The following is a 20,562-nucleotide window of genomic DNA, read 5'->3' on the forward strand; positions in this document are numbered from 1 at the left end:
TTTGTCAAGTTTATTGTTCACTACTCACAAACTGCAGACCATCACTGCTATCATTCTCTTTATTCAGCTGACACCCTTAGGGGTATATTTACTAAAGTGCGGGTTCTTAGAAGTGGAGATGTTGCCCATAGCAACCAATCAGATTCTAGCTATTATCTTCTAGAACAGTGGTTCTCAAACTCGGTCCTCAGGACCCCAAACAGGTCACGTTTTGCAGGTCACCCAGCAGGTGCACAGGTGTAGTCATTACTCACTGACACATTTTAAAAGGTCCACAGGTAGAGCTAATTATTTCACTTGATTCAGTGTGGAGACATGGAAAACATGCACCGTTTGGGGGTCCTGAGGACCGAGTTTGAGAACCTGTGTTCTAGAAGGTGCTATATAAATGTTAAGTAGAATCTGATTGGTTGCTATGGGTAACATTGCCATTTCTAAAAACCTGCACGTTATACAGCATAATATCTGGGGGAGTGCATTATAAATCTCTAATAGCTACAATACAATTAATGTAAAACATTGGTATAATCAGACTACAGTGGTGCTCTTAATACTCTATTTTGATTATACATATATGAAAAGAAAATGAGTAGGAAAAGCGCCAATGGTTAATATACCCCTGACTTTCGTGTTGATACCAAATTATATCACCTGCAACACAGCCTGACCAATACAGGCGTCAGCTCTCTGTCAATAAATAATCAGTAATGGCAAATTCACTGAAAGCATAGATAGTTGTACATGGATATTAACTGGCTGGTTGATATGATTATATTAATAATGTGTCAAAACCACGTGAGTAATGTATCACTATAATGAAATGTAAATAGCCTGTTTCTATGCCTGCTGTTTGAACTGCCTATTGCTACCTCAGATAAGCCATCTTGCTTATACATTGATCTATTTCCTTATTCCTTATTTATTTTAAAATTGCATTTTTTATATCATCACCTTGTCCTCCCCCCTTCCCTCCACTTAATGAGTAATGTTTTTACCCTTTGTGTCTATATTAAAATATTGTGTTTTTTAACCTATTTATTGATTGCACTGATATCTTTATATTAGGTTTGACAATGGGTTATTAATTTTAGAGGTTATATAGGCTCTTTTTTCTGCACTTTATTATATTATTCCATTATGTTTTAGGAAGAATATTGTTCATATATATGTAATAGTATTTTTGCACACATTTTGCACTTTATTTTGCACGAGCACTGTACATTTCATTATAGTGATACATTACTCACGTGGTTTTGACACATTATTAATATAATCATATCAACCAGCCAGTCGCTCTATAGTTAATATCCATGTACAACTATATAATATGTGTGTGTGTGTGTATATATATATATATATATGTGTGTGTGTATGTATACACATGTATGTGTATATATATGTGTGTATATATACTGAGCCTTTATATACCGTATTTTAGTATTTATTCATAAAGTGCCACAAAGGTTTCACAGTGCTGTGCATAGGATGGGGAAACATTACATTACATTGTACAGGGTGATAAAACAAGACTGATATGGGGCCTATGTATCAAGCTGTTTACTACATAGAATGATGCAAAAACTGCAGTTTCTGTATAATTTTATATATTGCTCCTATGTACTAAAAGCACAATGTAGGAGATTTCACGGATTTCTCTGGTAAAGTGCTCATTAGCACTGCAAATTGCAGTCCCCATTATTATCAATGGGGACTGCGATCTGACCTCTATGTACTATACTCCAAAAAGCGAAGCTTTTCAGAGATTAGCTGCTGTAGTTTACACCATCAAATGGTGTAAACTCCTATAAGACTATGAGGGCTCCAGGGGAAGGAGAGAGATCTTTCGATCTCTCACCCGCAGCCCCCAGCCAGTTCCGAAAGCTGGCACTCTACGCATGCGCAGTGTCGGCTTCCCCCGGGGAAATGTTTCACTTCTGGGAAAGACCTCCTAAATGCCGGGGATATAACTCGCGGGGACAGCAGTTACCGCAACCGCTGTCCCTGCGAGTTCCCGTAGTGCATAGCCGGGATATTTTTATTAAAAATTTAAATATCCTTAGCGAGTTAGGTTCAAATAATTGCAGCTGGACGGCGAATATTAGTACATAGACTCCAGTTAGACATGAATATACAAATTTACATATAAACATCTATCATATAATCAGCTATGACTTTTACATTTTTATTAGCTTAAACCAGTGGTTCCCAAACTTTTTTGAACCACAGTGCCCTATAGTATCAGCATTGTTTTCATGTTAATTTAATTTGATTTGGTGCTGGACCGACACTGGCTTAAACTATCACACTACTGCCAAGGAAATGTGTTTTTGGTCTTGGTCCAGTAGATGGCAGTGTTCTATAATGTCTACTAATACACACATGTGCATCATGAATGAAGAGTGTATCGAAAACAATATTACAATGTAACTGTATATTGATACAGTGTGTAATGTAATACTAGATGTTGCACATTAACCTCTCAGTGAATGGCTGAATAAAGAGAATACATTTTACTATGTTTTAAACTAGAGATGAGCGGGTACGGATCTCAGAGATTCGAACCCACCCGAATTTTGAGATCCAGGGCGAGAACCGAACATGCGTTCGGTTCCCCCACCGGCCTGGGATCTCAAAAAAAGGAAAAACCATAGAGATTAAATCACGCAGCTCGCGAGCTTTCGTCTCTATGTATATAAGGGACCACGCGGCAGCCGCCATTTCACTCCAGCTGTGGAGAATGAACAGGGAGGGTGGGTAGTGTAGGGCTGGGAGAAGTAGTACTACTTACCTGTGCTGGTGCTGTGTTGTCTACTGTGTCCTGGGCTGGTGCACTGCTGATCCATCTGGTGCTGTCACTGCTGCGTCCATCTGGGCTGGTGCTGTGCTGTCTGCTGCATCCATCTGGGCCCAAGTTCTAGACCCGAAAAAAATTATATATATGTCTTTTTTTTTCTGTGTGTGCATGTTAGGCTTAGCCGCACAAGATACAGCAACGCAACCTAGTGCTGCCCAACTCCAGTTGTCATCAATCTGTGCTCTGGGCCCAAGTTCTGGACCCGAAAAAAAACACAAAAAAAATTGTGTCTATTGTCTATTTATTTTCTGTGTGTGTGCATGTTAGGCTTAGCCTCACATGATACAGCAGCAACACAAGTTGCAACCTAGTGCTGCCCGACTCCAGTCATCATCAATCTGTGCTCTGGGCCCAAGTTCTGGACCCGAAATAAAACCCCCCAAAATTTGTGTCTTTTGTCTGTTTATTTTCTGCGTGTGTGCGTGTTAGGCTTAGCCTCACAAGATACAGCAGCAATGCAAGTTGCAACCTAGTGCTGCCCGACTCCAGTCATCATCAATCTGTGCTCTGGGCCCAAGTTCTGGACCCAAAAAAATAAAATAGTGTCTTTTGTATATTTTTTTTATATGTGCGCACAACTGCACGTGTGTGAATTTTGTAATCACACCTTGGCTACACTATTGGTGCTTGTGACACTGCTTCAAGACCGCAGAAAATATGGAGGGCTGTCAAATGACAGGAGAGCAATGCCAAGAACAACATGTTGTAGCTTCCACCAGTAGTCATCATGATAATGCAGGGCCTTCAACTTCCTTGTCCTCTATGAAGGCCCATGCCCCATGGCTTAAGTCACGCCATGGATATGGTAAAGCTACTTTTACTGTAGTAAAGAAAAAAAAAATCGAACAGCAAGTTGCCTTTAGATAAACAAAAAATTGGCAATATGCCATTCACTACATTAAATGACAAGGAAAGGATAAGGCCTTGGCATTTATTTATGTTGACTGCTGGTTCTGATAGCCCTTCTGCTTGTAGTGGTGGTACCATTAAACAATTGAAAATTGTTAAGAAGAGTAAGACAGCTCCGGAAAAACCAACTGCGTGCCCTGAGAAATCGAAATCGCAAATCCCTGAGGAGAGTGCAAGTGTGTCCGCGGTTGCCATGTGTACTGGAGGATCCTCCAAGTTCCAACATTTGTGTGCCCTCTGTAAATGTGGGGAAGGGCATTTAACATCTTGCAGATGTAGTCAGTGAGGATGCCTCTGTGGAAATGCACATGGAGGAGGAGGATATTTTGGTAGTTGAAGGCATTAAGGATAATGAAGATGTTGGTGATGAGGATGTCCTTTGTGTAAGTAAGGCAACAGCTGTTGTCCATGGATTGAAAAAGCCAAAGCCCATTCTTGTCATGCCGGGGCAAAAGACAAAAAAATCCACTTCTCAAGTGTGGAATTATTTCCACCCTATTCCGGACAACAGTTGTCAAGCCATATGTAACCATTGCCAAGCAAGAGTGAGTGAGAAGGATCCTTGATGACTACGCCTGTTGCTGTTGCTGTGAGTGGATCGTCATCCCAGAAGGGGACCAGGAGATAGACTACTTGTAGTGTATCCTCCAAAAAACTGTCAATGGTTTGCAAGGGCAAGCAAGTATGACAGCAATCACTCAGTTGCACAGCGGATTACTGACGCCATAACAGCTATGCTGGTATTAGATGTGTGTCCAGTATCCGCCATTACTGCAGTGGGTTTTTAACAGTTAATTGAGGTCCTGTGTCCTCGCTACCAGATCCCTTCTAGATTCCACTTCAGCAGTTCCAAGTCTGTACAAGGACATTAAAAAAAACCTTATTAATGTCCTCAGAAATGCCATTGACCACTGATATGTGGACAAGTGGGACAGGGCAAACTAAGGATTACATGACTGTGACAGCCCACTGGGTAGGTGTATTGCCTACAACAGCAACAGCAGCAGCAACATCTCCCAAAAGACAGTTGATACAGAGGCAGGCTACTCTTTGTATAACTGGTTTCACTAAGAGCCATACCACTGAGAACCTCTTAGAAACTATGAATACCTAATTATCTATACATATATCTGTACATATACATCTATAAATGTTGCTATTTAGCGTTGCAAGTCGCACAAGAAATAATTGCTTTCCAGTTTTTGAGTGTGGTTACAAAGCACAAAAAGTTATTATTCACATAAAAAGCATTTAGTTACATGCTGTGATCTAAATACAATTAGCGCAAAAGATTATACATAAACAAGGTACAGTCGATACATACGCAGGCGCACCGGTCCCAGTTACAGTCATCTATCCAGAGGTCTGTGGTCATCCAAGAGAATGGCTACTAACTGGGACTGGGGCACAGGCTATATACCCTAACAGATCATGATAACAACAATGTAGACAGACAAACATAATTGCATTGGTTCTTGGTCTTTGTAGTATGCTGTAGTTCATAGGACAGTTCACTAGGGGTATGTCCCAATTCTCCAGATTACATTGTCTTTCTTTAATTGATTTAAACTATATAGAGACACTACATTAGAGTGTATACATTCTAACCAATAATTTCCTATATTCCATAACCATCGAACGCAAGATGCGACTCCATCGCTGATAGATATCTGGAAATAAACAGTGTGTCAGTTTAGTACCAAACATGCCATGTCTATCATGTTGTATACCTTAATATAAAATACATACATTTTACATCATAATTAATAACTTTAATATAAACCATAATGTGCAGGAACCTTTTATGACTGTGTATATACATGCAGCGTAAAAGGTGCGCTGTGTGCAGGGTTTGTGTTACAGCTCAAAACATGCGCTGTGTGTGTTTCTATTTATAATTGCAACTGTGTGTATGTATGTATGTTTGTATGTGTGTATATATGTGTGTGTGCATGCATTGTGGATACCTATGTGATCGCTTAAGTGCATATATATATATATACATACATACATAACTTTAAACAGTAATATTACTTCTGTCTGAACTAAAATAATGAAAGACAATGGAGTTTGTCCTGTTCATAGATGGAGCAAGCTTTGGCAAACAGTCTGATGATTTTAACAAAAGTCTCTCCTATGTTTATCTAGAATACAACTGTTAGTTCTACTTAACCACATCAGCATTGGATGCAAGGTCTACAATTGTTAAACAATAGCTAGACGTCTGACCATCTTTGTGTATTCTTAATTATTTGTCACAGACATGTCTACAAGACTTTGTCTGTCATCACTGATATATGTGTATTAATAAGTGTACGTATTGTTTTTGTAAGGACTTTTAACAGTGTTCTATTGCGTTGGAAATGCACAACGCTAAATAATAACATAGCGCAGTATACTGTGTAGGATTCGCAAAATGGTGCTGAGTTGCCATTCACAAAATGGCGTTGTGCAGATTTTGACTTTAACAGATTCTGGGTCTCATTCAGACTCGGTCGCAAGCGCCGATGCGCTCGCAACCGGGTCAATGGTTAGTCCTGTGCACGCGCTGTGGGCACACTGCGCGTGCACAAGCCCCGGAGAGAGAGAGAAACTCGCTACCAAAGGGGTGGCTGTCGATGTTGATCAACAGCTCACCCCATTTGGTAGGCAGGCCGGGGGGGTGGCTGAACAAACAGAGGCGTTCCTTTTGTGGACGTCCGCACTGACATCATCAATGATGTCAGTGGGAGCTTCCTGCTCGATCAGAGCAGGAAGTTCCCAGGGGCTTGCGGTTGATGAGACCCAACCTTAGGGTCTCGTCGCAAGCCCCGATGGTCGCGATGGTCTTGACCATTGTGACCATTACCCTGGTCGCAAGCTAAGCTGTTGGTGGTAACCCACAGCTTAGCTTGCGACCAGGAGGCCGCACTAAAAAAAAAGAAGCGCCTGCCGTCATTCAGAGGGAGCGATCGCTTCTTGTGACCGCCTCTGAATGAGGGCCTCTGTCTTAGCCATCCATCCGGCTTCGACAAAAACTCAGGGAAATCATTGCTAAATGGCTTACCCCACTTGGACTCTCCTCGGGATTTGTGATTTTGGACAATGCCACCAATATTGTGAGAGCATTACATGTGGGCGAATTCCAACACATCCCATGTTTTGCTCACACAATTTGGTGGTGCAACATTTTTAAAAAAATTACAGGGGCGTGCAGGAGATGCTCTCGGTGGCTCGCAAAATATCCGGATATTTTAGACATTCGGCAACCGCTTGTAGATTGCATGACCAGCAGGTACTGTTACATTTGCCCTGCCATCAGCTGAAGCAAGAGGTAGTAACTCGGTGGAATTCTACCCTCTATATGCTTCAGCATATGGAGGAACAGCAAAAGGCCATCCATGGCTATACAATGACCTATGACACAGGCCGTGGAGGGGGAATGCTCCTTACTCAAGCGCATTGGAGAATAATTTCTGTGTTGTGCAAGGTTCTCAAACCCTTTGAACTTGCCACACGTGAAGTTAGTTCCGATACTGCCAGCTTGAGTCAGGTCATTCCTCTCATCAGACTTTTGCAAAAACAGCTGGAGAAACTAAAGGAGGTGCTGAAATGGAGCGATTGCGCAAGGTATGTCAGACTGGTGGATCAAGCCCTTGATTCACATCACCAGGATCCAAGAGTCATCAATCTATTGAAATCTGAAAAATATATTTTGGATCCTAGGTTTAAGTCCAACCTTGTGACGTTTTTTCCAACAGACCGAAATCTAAAACTATGCAAAGAGTTGTTGGTAAAAAAAATTGTCAGCTACAGCTGCACGTGAAATGTCATCATCTCCTCCTTCAGTTCTGCAGCTGCCAGGAAAAAACTAAATTTTCCTTACAGAATGCAGATAGTTCACCAAAAAATTACATCTGGTAGGTCATGAGAGAACTGCCTACTAGTGACATGTCTTCTACTGTGACTATGTGTGATATGGCCTCCATTCACAGAACAGGACTCGAAATGTGGAAAAGATGATGTTCATTAAAATGAATTACAAATTCCACAAGGAAGACCTCTGCAAACAATTACATCAAAAAATTACAGAGGCGCCTATGGTGGATTCCAGCGGGGATGAATTAATATTGTGTAAAAAAGAGGATGTACACACTGATGGGGATGACTAGGACGAGGATGACGACAACTTGTAATGTAAAGCCAGTTTGTGTATGGGATCATTTTCATTTCCTTGTCCAATGCACATTGGCAGCTTGTTTTATGGGGGTCCAAACAAACCAATCATTTCAGCCACAATTGGCAGTCCTTGTCGGTGAAATGATTGGTTTGTTAAACTGTGAATGTCCTGTTTTGTATACAACATAAGGGTGGGTGGGAGGGCCCAAGGACTATTCCATCTTGCACCTTTTTCCTTTCCATTATGTGCTGGTTGGGGCATTGCTGCCTGACATTTTAAACTAATGTTATGGTTGGTTTAGGAACCAATGATTTGTTTATAAATTAATTTATTATCAGTTTTACAGCCGGGGGCTGCACCAATGAAATGTTTTTTACTTTTTAAATTAATTTATTATCAATTATACAGCCAGGGGCTGCACCAACGAATTTCTTTTTATTAATTATTGCACGCAATTAATTGTTTTTTACTTTTTTCATTAAATTATTATTAATCAGCCTGACTCTGCACCCATGAATTGTTTTTTAATTAATTTATTAATTTCACAGCCATGAGCTGCACCAATGAATTTATTTTTATTATTAATTATTCAGCCCGGGGCTGCACCAATGAATAGTTTTTTAATTAATTTATTATCAATTTTACAGCCAGGGGCTTCACCATCTATCAATTCTTCAATCCTCAAGGGTATCACAGCCAAATCTTTGCACAGTCCTCAACTCTATTAATAATTATATCAATCAATTTTGAGCCAGCAAGCTGGATGCATACTTTTGGCCCTTTAACTAGACGAAAAAAACAATATTGTGAGCTGGGAGGTGGTCAAAATTGACTGGAAACGAGTGGATATAAATGTTATTGAGGTTATTAATACTGTAGGAACAGAAAAGGCCCATTTTATGTGATTTTAGCTGTTTTTAAAAAAAATGTACTAAAAAAATTCAGATCCAAAACCCAAAAACAAAACACAGAGGTGAGGTTTTAGCAAAACCAATCCAGATCCAAAACCAGGGGAGATCCAGATCCAAAACCAAAACACGGGGGTCGGCGCACATCCCTAGTTTAAATAACACCATGAATACATTATATACTTATTGTACTGAAAACATATATATTTTATATTATATTCACTGTAAGGACCTGTCTCTCTTCCTTTTGGTTTTTGTTAATAAGGTTGAATGTATTTACAGTATTTAGTATTATTCGTGAGATAAGCAACAATATTTTTAGCTACTGCTTTAAGGTCCAAATATCACTAGCTCAGGGATGTGGAACCTCAGGCCCGTGGAATCATTTTGGTCTGGCCGTCAGAGCTTTTTCTGCCAGAATCTATGCAGCAGTGCCACCTGGAGTGTCCTAGGATACTTCAGACGGTTACACCGCTGCCCTTACAGCTCCGTGGAGCATCCTCAAGATGCTCCAGGAAATGCTGTAATCACCGGCAATTGTGGCCACGCCCCATGTGATGTCACATGGAGGGGGCGTGGCCTGCACCTGGCCCACGAATAATGTTATATATGTCAAAATGGCCCTTGGCAGAAAAAAGGTTCCCCACCCCAGTTTAGCTATATGAACTTACAATGATAATATAAATAGGTCTATGATTTATTTTTTTTTCCAGAATGTTAAGGCCCCTATACATCTGTGACGGATCATTGCGTAGTGATCCTGCAAGCCGGCATCACAGGATCGCTGAAATCCAACATGTTGGATTCCACAGATATGCCAATCACAATCAAAAAATGATCGTGATTGTCAGATTGGTGAAATTTATCATGTAGAATTTCACCAATCCTGCGACAGATCGCGGAACATCGATGGCCACCGGACGGCATTTCCGACTGGCAGATTGGCATTTCTGATCCCATTGCTATATCACAGCGATCCGTCGCAGATGTTTGGGGGCCTTAAGTTAGGCACCTTAGCTTAAAATATATTTTGCTGATAATAGGGACACCTAGGAACAGGAGGGGGTGATGGAATAAATTGGCAGAGTTGATGTTCGTTCCACAAAGCAGTCGAGGAGAATTTTATTTCAGTATGAAATTCAGATTAGGGGCAAGAATCACTAGTTTTAAAGCAGCAACAGCAGATTGGGTTAGCATTTAATTCTGTTGCCGCTTTAAAACTTGAGGTCAAAGCCACCAATCATCAGAGGATTGGTAAATCTAGCCCATGGAGATTAGAGCATGCATACCAACTAGGGGTGAGCGGGTTCGGATTTCTGAAATCCGAACCCCCCCGATCCGAGGCCGATCCGAGTCAGGCTCGACTTTTCCCGCCTGACTCGGATCTGAAATCGAGGCAAAACGTCATCATCCCGCCTTCCGGGTCTCGCAGGTTTTGGATCCTATATAAGGTACCCGCGTCGGCGCCATTTTCTCACTCGGCTGTGGACAGTGAAGAGGGAGGGTGGGAGTTAGGGCTGGCTAGGCTGTGTAGTGTTGTGCTGTGCTGTGCTGCGCTGTGCTGTGCTGCTGTTGTCCATAGGTGCTGTGTCCACTCCTTTAAAGTCCATAGGGGCTGGCTGGACTGTGTTGTGCAGTCAGTTGTCCATAGGGGCTGTGTCCACTCCAAAGTCCTGTGCAGTGTCCCAGTCCTAAAGGGGTGCTGTAGTGTTGTCCGGGGGGTGCTCTGTCCATCAGGGGTGCTCCCTCCAAGTGCAAAAAAAATAATATTTTTTTCTGTGTTTGTGAATTGTGTGCACTGTGGCTGCACGTGCATCAACAAAGGAGCAGCGACAAGCATGCGCCTGTGTCCCATAAGTAAAAGGCCGGCTGGCTTGTCCATTAAAGGCTGCTGTAACCCCCAAAGGGCACTCCAAACAAAATAAAAATATATATTTTTTTGTGTTTGTGAATTGTGTGCGCAGTAGCCGCACATGCATCAACAAAGTAGTGCCAAGCGTGCGCCTGTGTCCCATAAATAAAGGGCCGGCTGGATTGACCGCTAAAGGGTGCTGTAACCCCCAAAGGGCACTCGAAACAAAATAAATAAAAAATGTCTGTGTTTGTGAATTGTGTGCACTGTGGCTGCACATGCATCAACGACGGAGCAGCACCAAGCGTGCGCCTGTGTCCCATAAGTAAAGGGCCGGCTGGCTCATTTCTTAAAGGGTGGTGTAACCCACAGAGTGCACTAGTCTCCAACAAAAATAAAAAAATATTTTCTGTGTTTGTGTGCGCCTTAGCCGCACGTATATATCAATATAACATAAATGGAGGACCAAACTTTCTCCGATAAAAATAAAATAGGGAAAGATCAAGAACCACTTCCTCCTAGTGCTGAAGCTGCTGCCACTAGTCATGACATAGACGATAACATGCCATCAACGTCGTCTGCCAAGGCCGATGCCCAATGTCATAGTAGAGGGCACATACAATCCCAAATGACAAAGTTCAGGAAAATGACCTTGAAAAAAACATTTAAATCATCTGAAGAGAAACGTAAACTTGCCAATATGCCATTTACGACACGGAGTGGCAAGGAACGGCTAAGGTCTTAACGAGTTAAGCTGGCAAAAGCACAGCGAAGAACTGTGCGTTCTAAGAAGATATCACAAATCCCCAAGGAGAGTCCAAGTGTGGTGGCGGTTACGATGCCTGACCTACCCAGCACTGGACGGGAAGAGGTGGCTCTTTCCACCATTTGCACGCCCCCTGCAAGTGCTGAAAGGAGCACCCACAGTCCACTTGCTGATATGCAAATTGAATATGTCACTGTTGAAGTACAACAGGATGAGGATACTGGTGTAGCTGGTCCTGAGGAGGAAGTTGGCGAGGAGGATTCTGATGGTGATGTGGTTTGTTTAAATCAGGCTCCGGGGGAGACAGTTGTTGTCCGTGGGATGAAAAAGCCCATCACGGTCATGCCTGGGCAGAAGACCAAACATTCCACCTCTTTGGTCTGGCAATATTTCTATCCAAATCCGGACAACAACTGTCTTGCCATATGTACCATATGTAAAGGTGAAATAAGTAGGGGTAGGGACGTTAACCACCTAGGAACATCCTCCCTTATACAGCACCTGCAGCGCGTTCATAAAAAGTTACTGTCAAGTTCAGAAACTTTGGCTAAGACCGTAAGCAGTCCAGGGACATCTAAATCCCTTTTTCCTGTTTTATCCAAGGAATCAGTGGCTGAGGAGGATGAGGACGACATCTTGCCTCCATAGAGCCAGTTTGTGCAGGGACACATTAATTGCCAGCTTGTTTTGTGGGGGCCCAAACGAACCAATCATTTCAGCCACAGTCATGTGGCAGACCCTGGCGCTGAAATGATTGGTTTGTTAAAGTGTGCATGTCCTATTTATACAACATAAGGGTGGGTGGCTGGGAGGGCCCAAGGACAATTCCATCTTGCACCTCTTTTTTTTCTTTGCAGTATGTACTGTTTGGGGCCTAGTTTTTCAAACTTCCATCCTGTCTGCCACTGCAGTGTCACTCCTAGATGGGCCACGTGTTTGTGCCGCCCACACGTGTCACTTAGCATAGTCATCGAGCTACCTCGGTGCAATCTTTTGGCCATAAAAACAATATTGTGAGGTGTGAAGTGTTCAGAACTGGAAATGAGTGGAAATGAAGGCTATTGAGGTTAATAATTGCATAGGAGCAGAAAAACCCACAAATTCTGTGATTTAAGCTGTTTTTATGCTTTTTTTCAAAAAAATACAGATCCAAAACACAAAACCCAGAACCCAAAACACGGAAGGGTAGTTTTGGCAAAACCAATCCAGATCCAAAACACGAACAAAGATCCAGATCCAAAACCAAAACACAAAACAGGAAAAGTGGCCGGTGCACACCCTTTATACCAACTGTATTCAGTAACTCCCTTCCCATGCGGAACTTACAGTGGATGGTGTTTAGTGCACAAATATGCTGTAATCATAGCAACCAAGCAGATTAGGTTTTATATTTTAGGCTGCTGTTGAAAAAGGACATTAATATCAGATTGCATGCCTTTGATAACACTGGTGCACATGCCACTATCTGATTAAAAGAAAATAAGTGGTGGTGGTGCCGATGAGATTATCCAGTGCTGCATCCGGGACCGCAGCTCGGATCAGTAATGCATGTAGGAGGCATGGCGCCTCCTGCTGAATTACCATATTAGTGCTATCACAGCTGCTACCATGTTAGTAGTTGCGATAGCCTCTGTGTCCACAGCTGAATCATTGCCTGCCAGACATACCACAGTTTTGGCATATTAGGGTTATGAGCCCCCTCAGTAAAAATCTGCCACCACCAGTGAGCCTCCAGTGAGTGCAGTGGCTCCTGATTTCCATTGAAAGCACTATCTGCTAATCCAATGCTGTACAGGCAGTCTGCACTGCGCTAGGCAGATAGTGCTTTGAATAGGATGACACTCCCCTGCCTTTCTGCCAGTTCTCTAATATAATGCGTCTAGGAGCTGCGGGTAATGTGCTTCCAAAGGCTGCAGGTATTTCTCGGTAGGTTGTGTGTTGCAGCCATGGAATTATAGTGTATCCGACTTCTGCATGTAACATTGTGTGTCAGTTACATTCCATCTGCTGCTACACGGGGGACTGTGTGGTGACTCCAGGCCAGACAACCACCGCACAGGGCGCTTCATCACCTGGATGAGACCAGCAGAGCAGTATAAAGGTTACCCCTGAAGAAGTTTTAATAAGGATGAAACGCGTTGGGTACTGATTTGGCACATTTGTTGGGTCCTCATAGATGTGGATTACAGAAGTATAAGGGTTTATTCACAGCGGGGGAAAAAAAAACAAAAGGAGGAATACTTCTGGTGGAAGAATAATTTAGTGATCTTTCTTTGAAGCTTCCATATTTTGTCTATTTAGAATACTTACTGACTTGGGTGGTCCTCTTCAGGTGAAAAGCGATCACGTGGAGTCATTTGTCTTAAAGAAGATACCGAGATCCGTGGGTTATCACTATACATCACCAAATAGAAGTTTTTCTATTTCTATTTTTATTCAACTGTAAAAAGGACTGATTGTTATTGTATTGAAAATTCCAGAGAGCTAAGATCATTATTAGCACCCCCTCTCATATTTTGTATGTGTTCTATTTAATCCTTCTAACAGGGGATTTTGTGAGGGGAGCAGCTTGTGGATTTTTGTGTTTTGTATATATATATAAAACTTAAAATATATATGCAGGCTCCCCCATCCCCAACTGAGTTTGAAGCATTCTTTATTTGTAGAAAATGAATATTTCATGCAGAGTAAAGTGACCTTTTACAACACGCTTGGAGCAGTTTTTGCTTGCATAAATAAATGTGTTTTTAACATTTAAAACACGCAGCCCAGGTGCTTCCAGACAGCTGTGTTTGTAATCTTTCGCTGGCCATTTTAGTCTGCACACCCAACCATACCCTTAGGGGTAAATTTACTAAGATGTGTGTTTTGCCCGTATTTGTCAGAGATTAAACACTGATAGAAACGATCAGACACGGGGGGTTCTTTGTTAAAAAAAAAGTGTGAATTTACTAAGCTCCCGTGTTTGTCAGGATCATGTTTTCCGTTGGTGTATGTGATCGTTCCTACCCCATGTTTAATTCCCATGTTTCCCTAGCCTAATATTCCTGAACAAGCAGCCTGCACATATCAGTGAGATACGTGCAGGCTGCTTGTGTGTATTAAATAAAATAAAGGTTTAATTAAAAAAATAAAATTATGTGGAGTTCCCACCAAAGCATAACCAGCCCTGGGCTCCTGAGCCAGTCCTGGTTCTAAAAATATGGGGGAAAACACATGTAGGGGTCCCCCATATTTTATGAACCAGCACTGGGCTCTGAAAGCCAGTCCTGGTTTTAAAAATACGGGGTAAAAATGGCATGGGGTTCCCCGTATTTTTAAAACCAGCACTGGACTCAAACTACCTGGGGTGTAATGCCACAGCCAGGGAACCCTTTCACCGGATAACCCCGGACAAGGTATTAACACCAAAGCTAGTCAGCCCAGGTTGGGGATTTCCAGGGAGGTTGGGACCCCCCAAATAGAGGAGTCCCCCTCTCCTAAGCACCCCATGCCTAGGCTGAAACCCAGAGCTCTTCCCTGCACTCCTGGACGGTGGATGCAGGGGTAATAGTGAGAATAATAGATCTGTACTATTGTGTTTTACAGTGGGACAAAATGTGCCAGCGTACCTGCCCTTTGGCACTTGTGGAACTACTTGTCTTTCCACATACATCTCTTACCTGGAAAATGACGGAGCCCACGTGGGTTACGTCATTTGCAGAGCTGCCAGCCAATCAGAAGTCGCTCTAGATTAGACGGCCGCTTATTGGCTGTGACCCACATGGCTGTTGATTGACAGCCAAGCGGCTCACAGCCAATCAGTGGCTGCTTACTCTAGATCAGCCTCTGATTGGCTGGTGGCCCAGCAAATGACAGAAACCACCCGGTCTCCGTCATGTGCTGGGTAAGGAGTGTAAGTGGAAACACATACATCTCTTTAGTGTACTTGGTTGCGTTAGTCTTTTTCTTTTGCCATGGCCAGGACTCTACTGGATTGACCAGCGGTCCTTTTAGACTGGCCAGGACTGGTTCAGAAGCCCAGGGCTGGTTATGCTTTGGAGGGAACCCAAGTAATATTTTTTTAAATGAATCCTTTCTTTTTATAATTACAGGCAGAAACATACACAGATCACACTGATCACCCCACCCTTTCGGCATGCTGTTGTGTGCTCAAGGGGTGGGGCCAGCACTGTCACGGCACTGCCTTGAAGGCAAAATTCTGCCAAATTCTGAAATTTTGCGGCAAGTGCAGAAGGGGACAAATTTCATTGTTTCAATCTGACTTCATAATTTTTACTGAGTTGACAATGCTATTATGATGCCTTTCTTAGTGAGCTCTACCATGATGTATACAATATTATAGCTGCCAACCATCCGCATGGCGCCAGGCGAGAGGGCCAGCTGCACCAAGAAGGTAGGACACCACGGCATCAGTTACACTGTTATTCTGCCCTCACATCAAATGGGCAATTGCAATATCTGCGCAGGACTGTTCATATTATTAGCTCTTTATATGAATATTTTATCTACTGTTATGTATTTTTTTATATGTTCTATGCCATTTCATTTTTATTTGTTTGAAGTCGCTTAAATAAAGCTTCTAGAATAATTTGATGACTATAGATCATTTAGCTCTAGGGCATATTAGTATTTATATGGGTTGTTATTTGTACTTAGGGGCTTTTAGTACTCCATTCCCAATAGAAACATACAGACCCAGTAGGAGCAGAGCAGGTTTTCTGACTTTCCCTATTTCATCCGCATGGTTTGGTTGGAGCAGGGCTGGATTGTGTTGGCCAGGTGCAGTTTTTTTTCACCATATCATTTTAATTGATAACAATAAAAAACCAGCGCCCCACACACAGAGTAATTCTTTGATTTTGGGTCATTCCATGTCAAGTGGAAACGGAACTAACTAACTTTGGTAAAGTTTCAGTTCAGTTCACCAACTCCGCGGTGCACAATCAGCAATGTTCAAGTAATTGCTGTGGCAGATCTATGAGAGCAGAAGCTGTGAAAGTGCACATTGCTTATACAACTTTTTGATGCTGATTTAAAAAAATTGCTGCCTCAAGGATCACAAAAAAGTACTCTTTTGACAGGATGAGGCCAAAGTAGGTCCAAAAAAATTTTTTTTTTTCTGGAATTCAGCTGTCCATGTTTTCAAAGGATACTACTGATACTACTTCAGCAATTGGACTGTTTTCTATTGAACTCCCTGATTGAAGCTCTAGAATTTATTCAAAGATTAACTATATACAAGAAGTCAAGGGTCTCATTCAGACCCGCTCGCGAGCGCAGGACGCTCGCAAGCGGGTCGATGGTACCCAAATGCGCATGCGCACGACGGAGGGAGCTCCAAGCTGTCGCTCCGGGTCTCGCAACAAAGGGGGCGTGCTGTCGATGGTGAGTGACAGCACGCCCCCTTTGGTGGGCGTGCCGGGGGCGTGGCTGCCAGACGGAGCCGTTCCCGTGGGAACGCCTACCGTCTTGGTCAGACCCCACTGACATCACTAGTGATGTCAGTGGGAGTGATTTTGGCTCTGATAGAGCCAAAATCACACCAGGGCTTGCGGCAGCGAGACCCTACCGCAGGGTCTGGTCGCAAGCCCGATGGTCGCGATGGTCTTGACCATCGCGACCATCATCATAGACGCTCGCATAAGCTGTGGGTGGTAACCCACAGCTATGCGAGCGTCCAAAAGGCCGCTCCAAATTTAAATAGGATGGCCCTGATTCAGAGCGAGCACTCTGGTCAGAGCGTCCGGCTCTGAATCCAGGGCCCAAGTCTGTTATTGATGTGTATGGCATCTCTAAATGTTCTTATTACTTTGGACTTCTGACATGTGAGTATAGGTGTATTTTAATGCACACAGTTCTTTTGGTATGCCTTGATTTGCTTACCATTGGTGGATTGTACAGCCATGGCCAAAAGTTTTGAGAATGACACAAGTATTGTTTTCACAGTTTGCTGCTTCAGTGTTTTTAGACCGTTTTGTCAGATGTTACTATGGTATACTGACGTATAATTACAAGCATTTCATACGTGTCAAAGGCTCTTATTGGCAATTACATTAAGTTTATGCAAAGAGTCAATATTTGCAGTATTGACCCTTCTTTATTCTCAAAACTTTTGGCCATGGCTGTATATTAGATGTGCTTTGTTATACACACATTGGTCAAATGGTATATGCTGTGTTTTTGGAAACTAAATGTGATTCTCTCCATTCTGCTTACATATGGATGCGTAATGTGGGGAGAAAAACGAGTGCCTATGTCCTATTGTGATACAAGTGGAACTTTATTGATATTCGTCCATCCAGGACATTAAATGGAAATAGAAGATAATACATACCCTGTGGGGTGAACTTATATTGATTATATTTATTTTAATGTTCGGTTTGATATACAAGTGACCTTATATTATTGATATTCTCTTACCTCTGTGATTGCGCTTAGTGACACATCTCTTATTCTATATTGTATATTGTATTTATGACATCAAGTGGTGGAATGGGAACATTTGTGAAACTTCTGATGAGCATCATGATGCATTAGTCAGTTTCATGCACCCTCATGGTCCAGCTCAATCGTTTTACTGGCCACTGAGAAAAGATTCCTGTTGGGTTGCAAATGTACATATTATGGCTAATATTCCTGCACCTTCAGCAACATCAATGGGACGACAATATAGAATATTGTCCGAAACATTGTTGAGCATTGATAAAAAACGTTCTGCTGCTATGAATTAATCAAGCAGTAGCTCTGGCTTGGAAACCATTAAGAAACCCCAAATCAGGCTTGGGATCCTGTGGTAAAGAAACCCAATTTCAGGCTTGGGATCCTGGTAAAGAGACCCACCCGTGGCTGTTGTTACTGGATATTGGGTGTGGCCCCTAGGCGATGGGAGTTACCATTTCTTTAGGAAGTGGTAGTAGTAAAGCCACCATGGACCAACGCAACACATTAAAGTTTTATTGCAAATTTCTTGTCAAAGTAGTCGTGACCAATTTTTTTTTATAACTTTTATCTTAATTTAACAAAAAAATATTAGTCTTTATTAGTCCAAATAAATAATTTTAAAATGAGCACTAAAAGTTGTATAGCTATGGCTAATTACAAGATTCAAACTCTCATTGCCTTATAGAGAGAGCTATTTAAACATGCCTCATTGTCCATAATATTAAGTACTGCATAAGCCGAAAGTGACCTAAATTTAAAGCCTGTTTTCTCCGTTCTGAGGCAAAATGCCTAACCAGATAAAGTATATGTTGTAGTTTAAAGTCTGCTCTTTGTGAATGAATGTTTCAAGAAAATCGGTCATGGGGTTTTTTTGCTATTGGACTTCAAAGATGGCGGATAATTTAAAGCGCAATTTGTGAAAGCAAGTTTAGAACATTATCATAGGAACTAAGTAACTTTAAAGTCTGTTATTTTATGATTGTGATGGTGTCCACTTGAATGAATTCCAGAAAAAAATGTACACAACGATTTTTTGGCCTACTTTGGCCTCATACTGTCAAAAAAGTACTTTTTTGTAAGCCTTGAGGCAGCGATTTTTTAAATCAGCATGAAAAGTTGTATAAGCAGTGTGCACGTTCACAGCTTCTGCTCTCATAGATCTGCTACAGCAATTACTTGACCATTGCTAATTGTGCACCACGGAGATGGTGGCCGTATCACCTACCTGCACTACCAGGACCACAACTCCACTATTATTGCATACTTTGAACTGAAAGTTTACCAAAGTTAGTTCTACATATATACCAACCTTCATGCAAAATTTCATCAAAATCGGAGAAGGTCAAGTGGGGCGACTTTCAAAATTGGTCCACTAGACACGGAATGACCCTTTTCCAAAGCTTAGAACATACTTCCTAATGAACCCCAGCTGATCAGAGTTATTTTGGAAATACAATGTTTAGCACCGTAATCTGGTCTTTTTTTCTTATTGCGATGCCTGATCGGAGATCGATGTCTGCAGAACATCCTTAGGTCTCTGCAACATCAAGCTATAGGGCGGCATATGAAACATGAAGGGAGTTTATACCATTATGGGCAGATATGAGGTTATATATGTTGGAATATGTATTTACTATTGCGGATGTTATAGCAGAGTAAATGTCCACACCAGCAGATACCCTGAAGTCACTAAACAGCCCAGTACTTATGTAGTGGAGTGGATTATTTAATTAACTTGAATGTACAGCCGTACTGACAGTACTCACAGTTATGCATGTAAAAAACTCAGCATGGAACGGAGTTTGAGCAGAGCATACAGACCACCAGCCAGTGTAGTTGTGCAGGATGCAAGCTTGTGAACAACTCTGTAGATGCTGTATATTGTAGGGTCTCACTAAGCTAAGTGGAACACATCCGTGATCGACTGTGGCGCTCTAACATATTGAGAAGATGGTGCCACTCATGCGCTGAATTACAGATGTCAGCCATCTTGGTTGGGGCTCTCCTGGCTACAACAAAATATAGTCAAAGGAAGCTATATTGTAGCATGTGACTTTATATGATAGCTATTTGCTATATGAGAGAGCGTCTGATTTACCTTTCTTTTTGCCGATACTGCACGATTAATTTTATTAAAGGTTTCACCATACTGAACAAAATATCCTTATTATTATAGCATAAATGATAGTTTTGAATCATATGCTCTAATAATTATGTTTTTCTTTTTGCTATACTAGGCAGGTACGTATACACAGTAAGTTTGGCTGTAAAGAAGTACTGATCTCGTATTTTGGTGCCATGACCATTTCTAGTTCTACTACTGAATGACACTGTAAAATGTGTAAAGCTGTCAGTTCTGCTGCTTACTGTACTGTAAGTGCATGGTTCCGTTCTAACAGAGCTGGGATAAGTGTATATCTGATGTGGGTGTGACGAGACCCATCAAGTTTGATTTAAGCCATACAGTACAGGAATGCTATCATGGGTTTATCTAAATATGAAAGTGTAATTCACCACGGTTATGAAAATTCTCAACACAACTTACAGAAAAATGAATTCCAGGAACAGGGTGCTCAGGAGCTGAATTGAAAGGTTACTTCCCCTTTAATTAAGACATAAAAGCTTAATGCATTTCTGATTTATGCTACTTGGATGTTATTTCACAGACAG

The sequence above is a fragment of the Taudactylus pleione genome, unplaced genomic scaffold (assembly GCF_031769625.1).
Source record: "Taudactylus pleione unplaced genomic scaffold, aTauple2 ptg000329l, whole genome shotgun sequence".
Classification (NCBI taxonomy): domain Eukaryota; kingdom Metazoa; phylum Chordata; class Amphibia; order Anura; family Myobatrachidae; genus Taudactylus; species Taudactylus pleione.